Source organism: Perca flavescens, chromosome 3, assembly GCF_004354835.1.
Source record: "Perca flavescens isolate YP-PL-M2 chromosome 3, PFLA_1.0, whole genome shotgun sequence".
Lineage (NCBI taxonomy): Eukaryota > Metazoa > Chordata > Actinopteri > Perciformes > Percidae > Perca > Perca flavescens.
This window is the reverse complement of record NC_041333.1, coordinates 437,768-448,340: the sequence shown is the minus strand read 5'-3', so window position 1 is coordinate 448,340 and position 10,573 is coordinate 437,768.

Genomic DNA, 10,573 nt, shown 5'->3' with positions numbered 1-10,573 from the left:
TCAAAATATGTCAAAGTTTACGCTGTGTTGAATTATGCTGATTAGTGGACTCTCAGAAAGGTTGCAGGCCTACCGTAACACTTCAAATAATAGCCCAGTCCCAGACGCCTGTCCCTTGGGGCAGAAACACATATTTAGACAAATAACTATGCTCGATATTATCGACTGATATTGGCTTTAAAATTCAATATCGGTAAATATCGGTATCGGTTTTTGAAATGGTTTAAAATGACTAAAGTATGTAATTTTATACCTTATTGGAAAGCTTGTTTCCTCTCAAAGCGAATGCAGACAAAATTTGGGCGTAGGTTGTTGGCCAACCAGCATACACACAGGGTTTGTAGAGTAAATAAATTCTTGAGCAGGGCAGATCTAAGCCCCAATGAGAGGAATGAGTTGAATTTGTTCTTGTGTGGATATTTGTTTTCAGTTTACCTCAGTCAAAGAAATGTTCAGTTGGCATCTTCTCTCGAAGGGGTAGTAAGCACCGCACCCCAGTTAGCCTACCGGTTGCTGGCTAGTCCTTCAAAACATTCAAATTACCAATCAAGGGAGTCATGGAACAGTGGACAGTAAGCCTATAAACGATCATATGTTTCGGTATCTGTATCGGCTAATATCGGTATCGGAAATTAAGCATTGGACAATATTGGTATATCGGATATCGGTACAAAAATAAAATGTCAAGCATCCCTACAAATAACCCCATACAGTTATCCACATCCCATAGATGCCTGTCCCAATGGTCTATTTGATCAAATAAAACTCCGGGATCCTATTCGAAGTTTTACGGTACTTCATTTTTGAAGATGAGGCCAAATAGCTCACAGACAGCTAGTCCCTTTATGGACATGAATATGATGCATTTATTACCTCTTAGGAAATTGTAATTCAATATTTGTTAGAAGAGGACTTGCAGGAGGCCTCATCATCAATCTGTCTTCCACTTCTGTGTTGATAGATGTCCTTGGACCAAGGAGTAGCATGTGTTTCTATCAAGGTGTAGCTCATACACCAACAATGACTGATGTGTTGGCTGTAAAAGGTACAGTAGATCTGTTTGAGAAAAACATGAGGGAAAAACACTTGTTTTGTATCTAATCAATTATTAATGATTAATAGATTGTTGGCATTTTAACTTTTGGTAAAGGAAAACACACATCAAGCCCTAGTCTGGAGAAGTGACGGTGGTTAAAAGTAACTAATACTCTGAGTAGTTTTTTTTTTTTTTTTTTTTTTTTACAAATTGTACTTTTACTTGAGTATTTCTCTAACACCAGTACTTTTACTTGTAACAAAGTAATATGTTAGCAATGTAACAGTACTTGTACTTGAGTACAGATTTTCAGTACTCTTTCCGCCTGTTATGCACACAACACCTAATTAGGCTCATTCATAATGAAGCCAGCGGAGCAGTTAACGTTTGTTAATTCTCTCAATTCTGAATTTTACTGTATTTAATTGTTATTTGGTTAGGCAGTTCTTAGGACATCTATAAGGGGCCTGTATGCAAAGGCCTTGTTTCGCGCTCAAAACGTTAGCAGTCCATTCGGAAAGCACTTCACATGACTTCAAGGAGAACTTCTATCAGACATTCACAAATTGAGGTGAGTTGAAATATTATTTTGCCAGAAAAATAACACGGCAGATTGTACAGTGGTCTGTATTTTTGGTTTGTGCTGTTTAATCTGATGTAGAATCTAACCAAAAGGAAAAACAGCGGGAGAGGTTGGACAATAATTAATATATCACGATAGACGAAGCTCTGAAGCAGACCTGTGCGCCGCTTAGTGTTCGCTCTCTCTGGATAAAGACGAGCAGCAGCACAGACACCAGGGGCATCGGACCGGGGTAAAACCAATACTGATTACCAGGGCCCTTGAAAAGTCTGCAATATATTTTATTTTACCTGGATATTTTTATTTCCTAATAACATTTCATAATGCATATCAGATGAAATGTAAAGCTAGTGTATTGGCAGAATAACTTGGTTGATTGACTGACTATTTTGTATACAAAAAGGTCTCACCCCCCTTGCTAATGTGCCAAATGGTTTAGTCCACCTGCATGCATTACGTTAGCTAGTTCGGTTGAGCGTCTGGTGGAGCGCAAACTTCTGCTGTAGAAATGTCTTTTCTCAAAGAAAGCCAAATCATGCTACCAAAAAGAAAGGAAAGACAGGAGGAGAGAAAACAGAATGAGGGGAAACAATTGGTAACTGACTTCTTTTCAAAGAAAGGTGAGCACTAACTGGAAAAGAAATCCATGGTGCTTGTCAGGGACCAAGCAGTTAGGCATGAGGAGTCGCAAGGAGATTTCAAAAAAGGGGTTTTTATTTTACCCACAAAAAATTCTGACAACAAATAAAGATAAAGTTTGGGCCCTTAAAAGAGGTCAAACAAACAAACTGAACTTAAGCTCTGAACATAACAAACTCAAAAATACAACTGACCTCCTATACAAGAAACAAAGGGGACTTATATACTGGGTGATCAGACCAGGTTTGACACCCAGGGGGAGACTAACAATAACACTAATATGTAAATTACAAATAACAAAAGAAAACAACTAAACACTCCAAAAGAAATGTAATCTTAATTAACATTAACTGAATAAATTTACTAAAGACAATACAAATCAAAACTCAAATATCTTGAGGACAAATAAAGCGAACTCCCCCCTGACATAACAAGTAGTGGTAGAGTCCAATTTAGCCACCACCCCTATAAAGCTGCTGTAGTTCCAGACGCCACCCCTCTGTCCCTGCAGCCTGCATGCCTCACTCCAGGGTGTGGAATCCACAACACTGGTAAGCTCAAAGAAAACTGTTCTATTAGAAAACCAATCCAAAACCGTCACCAATGAAAAGGGAACTCCCCGCCGAGTTCAACGATACCTCACGGTTCATTAGCTGTGAAAGGGGGCGTGGCTAAAGCATAGGGGGCGGGTCCAACCATCACCAATTAAAAATAAAGCCTCTGCTGAGATGAATGATACCTCACACAAGACTACCTTAAATGGGTCAGCATGTATGAAAGGGGGCGTGGCTTGAACATAGGGGGCGGGCCAAACCATCACCAATGAAGAAGGAAGTCTCTGCTGAGTTCAATGATACCTCACACAAGGGTATACCTTAAACAGTTCAAATTAAAATACGTAAATTTTCACCAGCGCTACCGGTTAGATCTGGTGGGGCTTACCTCTCTGCGCACAGTCTCGGTTCTGGAACCATACTCCTGGATAGGGGTTGGACTCTTTTCTTCTCGGAGTTGCCCAGGGTGTGAGGCGCCCGGGCGGGTGTGGGGATACTCACAAGCCCCGGCTGGCGCCGCTGTGTTGGAGTTTACCCCGGTGGACGAGAGGGTCGCCTCCCTCGCCTGCGGGTTGTGGGGAAAACTCTGACTGTTGTTTGTGCATATGCACCAAACAGGAGTTCGGAGTATTCGGCCTTCTTGGAGACCTTGACTGGAGTCCTGCATGGGGCTCCAGTGGGGACTCCATTGTTCTGCTGGGGGACTTCAACGCACACGTGGGCAATGATGGAGACACCTGGAGGCGTGATTGGGAGGAACGGCCTCCCTGATCTAAACCAGAGTGGTTGTTTGTTGTTGGACTTCTGTGCTAGTCATGGATTGTCTATAACCTCACCATGTTCGAACATAGGGATGCTCATAAGTGTACCTGGTACCAAGCACCCTAGGCCAAGGTCAATGATCGATTTCATAATCGTTTCATCTGATCTGAGGCCGTATGTTTTGGACACTCGGGTGAAGAGGGGGGCAGAGCTGTCAACCGATCACCATCTGGTGGTGAGTTGGGTCAGGGGTGGGGAAGACTCTGGACAGACCTGGTAAAAAATTGGGAACGTCTGGAGGAGGCCCCTGTCCGACAGACTTTCAACTCACACCTCCGGGCGGAGCTTTTAGTGCATCCCTGTGGAGGCTGGGGGCATTGAACCCGAGTGGACAATGTTCAAAGTTTCCATTGCTGAAGCTGCGGCGAGGAGCTGTGGTCTTAGGATCTTAGGTGCCTCAAGGGGCGGTAACCCACGAACACCGTGGTGGACACCAGTGGTCAGGGAAGCCGTCCGACTGAAGAAGGAGTCCTTCCGGGATATGTTATCTCGGAGGACTCCGGAGGCAGTTGCAGGGTACCGAAGGGCCCGAAGGGCTGCAGCCTCTGCCGTGAAAGAGGCAAAGCAGCGGGTGTGGGAGAAGTTTGGAAGACATGGAGAAGGACTTTCGGTCGGCACCAAAGTGTTTCTGGAAAACTGTTCACCTCAGGAGGGGGAGGCGGGGAACCATCCAAGCTGTGTACAGTAAGGATGGGACACTGTTGACCTCCACTGAGGAGGTAATAGGGGCCACTTTGAGGAACTCCTGAATCCGACTAATACGCCCTCTATGTTAGAGGCAGAGCTGGAGGATAACGGGGATTGTCGTCGATTTCCCAGGCGGAAGTCACTGATGTAGTCAAACAACTACACAGTGGCAAAGCCCCGGGATTGATGAGATCCGTCCAGAAATGCTCAAGGCTCTGGGTGTGGAGGGGTTGTCCTGGTTGACACGCCTCTTCAACATTGCGTGGAAGTCTGGGACGGTGCCAAAGGAGTGGCAGACTGGGGTGGTGGTTCCTCTTTTTAAAAGGGGGACCAGAGGGTGTGTGCCAATTATAGGGGTATCACACTTCTCAGCCTCCCTGGTAAAGTCTACTCCAAGGTGCTGGAAAGGAGGGTTCGGCCGATAGTCGAACCTCGGGTTGAGGAGGAACAATGGATTCCGTCCTGGTCGTGGAACAACGGACCAGCTCTTCACTCTCGCAAGGATCCTGGAGGGAGCCTGGGAGTATGCCCAACCGGTCTACATGTGTTTTGTGGATTTGGAGAAGGCGTATGACCGGGTCCCCGGGAGATACTGTGGGAGGTGCTGCGGGAGTATGGGGTGAGGGGTCTCTACTCAGGGCCATCCAATCTCTGTATGACCAAAGTGAGAGCTGTGTCCGGGTTCTCGGTAAGTCGGACTCGTTTCAGGTGAGGGTTGGCCTCCGCCAGGGCTGCGCTTTGTCACCAATCCTGTTTGTAATATTTATGGACAGGATATCGAGGCGTGGTCGGGGTGGGGAGGGTTGCAGTTTGGTGGGCTGGGGATCTCATCGCTGCTCTTTGCAGATGATGTGGTCCTGATGGCATCATCGGCCTGCGACCTTCAGCACTCACTGGATCGGTTCGCAACCGAGTGTCAAGCGGTTGGGATGAGGATCAGCACCTCTAAATCGGAGGCCATGGTTCTCAGCAGGAAACCGATGGAATGCCTTCTCCAGGTAGGGAATGAGTCCTTACCCCAAGTGAAGGAGTTCAAGTACCTTGGGGTTTTGTTCGCGAGTGAGGGGACAATGGAGCGGGAGATTGGTCGGGAGAATCGGGCGCGCAGGCTATCGCACCGTTGTGGCCCGAAAAGAGAGCTGAGCCAGAAGGCAAAGCTCTCGATCTACCGGTCAGTTTTCGTTCCTACCCTCACCTATGGTCATGAAGGCTGGGTCATGACCGAAAGAACGAGATCCAGGGTACAAGCGGCAAATGGGTTTCCTCAGGAGGGTGGCTGGCGTCTCCCTTAGAGATAGGGTGAGAAGCTCAGTCATCCGTGAGGAGCTCGAGTAGAGCCGCTGCTCCTTTGCGTCGAAAGGAGCCAGTTGAGGTGGTTCGGGCATCTGGTAAGGATGCCCCCTGGGCGCCTCCCTAGGGAGGTGTTCCAGGCACGTCCAGCTGGGAGGAGGCCTCGGGACCCAGGACTAGGTGGAGGGATTATATCTCCAACCTGGCCTGGGAACGCCTCGATCCCCAGTCGGAGCTGGTTAATGTTGCTCGGGAAAGGGAAGTTTGGGGTCCCCTGCTGGAGCTGCTCCCCAACCCGACACGGATAAAAAATTCACCAGACTTGATGCAACTGCCAAATTTGGTGAGTTTTTGAATACATTAAGCCCCTCAAAAAGCCAATTCCTTTGACGGGAAAATAATAATAGAATAATTCCTTCAGTTTCAATAGGGCCTTTGCCGCTGTCGGCGCTCGGGCCCTAAATATTGATTATAGTACAGTCACCCCCCAACAACACTCAGTAGTTGAACATCTTCACCAGTTAGAGGAAAAGGTGAAAGACTACCAAACCCCCGTAGATACAGAAATAACACTAATAGAAATACAGAGCCAAGTGAAGGCTCTGAAGGCTGGAAAGACTTGTGGAGTGGACAGCATCTGCCCTGAGATGCTAAAGCACAGTAGCCTTACACTGCAGGCAACCCTCCACAAGCTGTTCAACCTTGTTCTGGAGTCTGGTTATTTTCCTGAGATCTGGAACCATGGACTCATCACCCCTATTTTCAAAAATGGCGACAGATTGGACCCTAACAATTACAGAGGCATTTGTGGGAACAGTAGTCTGGGGAAGGTTTTCTGCAGTATCATTAATGCCAGAATACTGTCCTTCCTTACCAAGCACAATGTCTTAAGGTAAAATCTAATTGGCTTTTTACCAAAATATTGTACATCAGACCACATCTACACTCTGCACACCCTTATTAAAAACTACACCAAAATTAAAAATGGGAAATATTTGCATGTTTTATAGACTTTAAAAAAGCTTTTGACTCAATATGGCATGATGGGCTTTTTTATAAACATATTGAAAGCGGTATAGGGGGTAAAGTCTATGACACTATTAAATCACTGTACACAGAAAATAAATGTGCAGTAAAAATTGGCTCCAAAAGAACAGAATTCTTTAAACAAGGGCGTGGAGTGAGACAGGGAGGAAGTTTGAGTCCAACACTGTTTAACATTTACATCAATGAACTAGCAGCGATGTTGCAACAATCTGCAGCCTGTAATGGGAAAATTACATTTAAGCACAATTCCTTATATTTTTATGTTTAATTCGTACTTTACTTCTCTCACAAATGCTGAAAGAGTTTATCTCATTTTCCACATGTAGATTTTGATTCTAACTTTGTGAGACATCCAGTCTGGAAAATTTTGTGAGCTCTGTTTGCCTGAACCGATAAAGGTACAAGGTCACCCCAAAACTATCTCATGTTTTCTCATGCCAGTTAAGATGTAACTGGGGGGTGAAAGTCATACAGGGAGGAGGAGGTGAGATGACTCCAAGATGTCTCTTGTATTTCTGATTGTCTTCATGTGTATCGGATTGCCTGTCAAAATTGTAGCTTCATACTAATCTAAGTGCGTGTGTGTTGTCACTCTGAAGATGCATATAAGCCTGGTGTTTCTGTTCACTCATTGGAGAAACTGACTCCACACTGGGCTGCGGCCTTTTGTGAAATCACGTTGCTCCTATTTGCAAATATATATATATATATCTTTCTTAATAAAATACAAAAACCCAACTTGGTTTTAGTCTCAGTCTGTCTTATTTGTTTCAATTTACTAAACTCTGAAATTTCCCCCCCTGCTGCAAAGGAAACTTCCATAACAAGCCCCAGGTCTCACACTTCACGATTCCAACATCAAGTTCCTGCTCTATGCCGATGATCTGGTTCGGTTGTCCCCAACAGAAGAGGCCTGTCTGTCCTAGAGCAGTACTGTCAGAAATGGGCACTGACAGTCAATCTGAAGAAGACCAGTGTTATGGTATTTCAGAGGCGAGACAGATCTCGGGGAAATAGACAGTTACAACTTCACTCTGGGCAACACCACACTAGAACAAAAGGGATCGAAATTAGTGCGTCGGGGAGTTTCAACCTGGCCATAAACACACTATGTAATAAAGCTCGGAGAGCTATGTATGCAATCAAAAGCAAATTTGGAAAAACAAATATCCCCGCAAGAATTTTGCTAAAAATCTACAATTTTCTGATAAAACACATAATGCTTTACGGAAGCGAAGTTTGGGGCCCAATTTCGAAACCAGAATTTAAAAACTGGGATAAAACTCCCACTGGAAAATTACAATTGGAATTCTGTAAAATGATTCTAAAAGTTCGCCCAAACACCCCAAACAATACATGCAGAGCAGAACTCGGTATACTGTATTCCCTCTGAAAATTCAAATCCAAATAAGGTCAATTAAATTTTGGCAGCATTTAAATCAAGCTGATACAAATTCCATTGCATACAAAGCTCTCCTGAGCAACCAGCAGTGTTCAGATGTCCACCCCCTGGAGACAGACAGGTAGACAGACAGGTAGAGAGAGAGACAGGTACACTGAGCCTCAGAGACACAGACACAATCCTCAGTCTTCAATCAAAAGATTTGAAACTAAATTAAAAGATGAGTATACAGAATAATGGCAAAATGAAAATAAAATACAACACAAACTCCTCTGTTATCAATCCCTGAACAGAGATATCCAATTGGCCGAATATCTCAAAACTAAAAATCCAAAAGAAATAGGAATTTTAACAAAATACAGTCAGTGACCATGAGCTGGAAATTGAAAGAGGTCGACATTTAAAAGCGTGGAGACCAAGAAAGGAACAAGTCTGTACACACTGCCACCAGGATATCCAAACACAATTACATTTCCTATGTACATGTCCCAAATATGAAGGCTTAAGAACCAAATATTTCCAAAAATGTGAAAAATATATACCAGGCTTCACTACCTACACTGAGGACAAAAAGCTTCCTTTTTTATTAGGGGAAGATAAAAACACGGCATGGCTAGCAGCTAAATATGTCTTCTCCTGCCACAATACAAGGAACAATAAATAGAAAATTGTATTATAATCATTTTTATTTTTCTATTATTTTGTTAATTTGTATTCTTTTTTTATATATATTATTGTTACAACGTACCCTTTGACGGACATGCACAGTATGTGTTTTTATCTGCATTTATATTATAATTATCCTGTTTACTAGTATTATTATATCAGATGTATTTACTCCTTGTTTATGTTTGTTCTTATGCTTTGGCAACACAGATGTATTTTTTGTCATGCCAATAAAGCAACATGAAATTGAAATTGAAAAAATGACAGGGAGGGAGAGACAGAGAGAGAGCAAGAAAGACAGAGGGAGAGAGAGAGACATAGAGCGAGAGAGAGAGGGAGAGAGAAAGAGACAGAGCGAGAGACAGAGAGAGAGCAAGAAAGACAGAGGGAGAGAGAGACAGAGAGAGACATAGAGCGAGAGACAGAGAGGGAGAGACAGAGAGAGAGCAAGAAAGACAGAGGGAGAGAGAGACAGAGAGAGACAGAGCGAGAGACAAACAGGGAGAGAGAAAGAGAGTGAGAAAGACAGAGAGAGAGAGACATAGAGCGAGAGACAGAGAGGGAGAGACAGAGCGAGAGACAGAGAGGGAGAGAGAGAGCGACAGACAGAGAGGGAGAGACAGAGAGCGAGAAAGACAGAGGGAGAGAGGGACAGAGAGAGAGACGGAGCGAGAGACAGAGAGGGAGAGAGACAGAGTGAGAGACAGAGAGACACAGAGTGAGAGACAGAGAGGGAGACAGAGGGAGAGAGATGTCATCCGGAGGGGGAAGCCTCCATTCCGCTCCAGTTGAAGCTGTCAGATTAATGATCAGTCATCACAGACCTGCCCCTTTTTTGGATTTTTTATTCCACACAAAAACCCAAACATCACTGAGAGACTATAACACTTTTTATTGACAGATAAACAATAAGCCACAGAGCAGATAGAAATATGAATACATCGGCTTTTGTGATATGATCCGTTTAATTGAAATGCTCAGTGGCATTTTCTTCTTAATAGAAATGTGACAGTAATAACAGGCGTAGCAGCACGGTTAGAGGCAATTCAACAAAACAACCGTGGGGTTACAAAAATATCAAAATACTTTATAAAAAAAGTGCTTTAGTAATAAAATTACAAAACATACACGGCTATTAGCTTAACTGCAACATATTTTTTCTGTTTTTTTGCCACAATACCATCAAACCACGTGGGACATGATACAACACATTACATTTTGTTTGCTGCTCTGTTTTTGATATATTGCACTGGGGTGACGTACAATAAAACAGCAAGCTGAGGGATGCTCACATCCATTAAAGGAACACGCCGACTTACTGGGACTTTAGCTTATTCACCCTTCTCATCTCCGTGCGTGCTGTAACGCTGTCTGACGGCTCCAGCATTAGCTTAGCCTAGCACAGATCCTGCAGGTAACTGGTTCCAACTAGCCTACTGCTCCAAATTGTGACAAAATAACACCAACATGTTCCTATTTACATGTTGGGATTTGTAGAGTCACAGCATGTACAAAAAACAACGTAACATGAGACACAGCCATCTTCTAACAGTAAACAAACCGGGAACTATATTCTCAGACAGGCTTGCTGCGAGCATATCACTCCGCCCAAGTACTATATTTTTCCACCTGAGAATATAGTTCCTGGTTTGTTTACGGTTAGAAGATGGCTGTGTCTCATGTTACGTTGTTTTTTGTACACGCTGTGACTCTATAAATCACAACATGTAAAAAGGAACATGTTGGCGTTATTTTGTCACTTATTGGGAGCAGTAGGATTACTGGAACCATTCACCTGCAGGTTCTGTGCTGGCCTGATGCCGCTGGAGCCGTCAGACAGCATTACA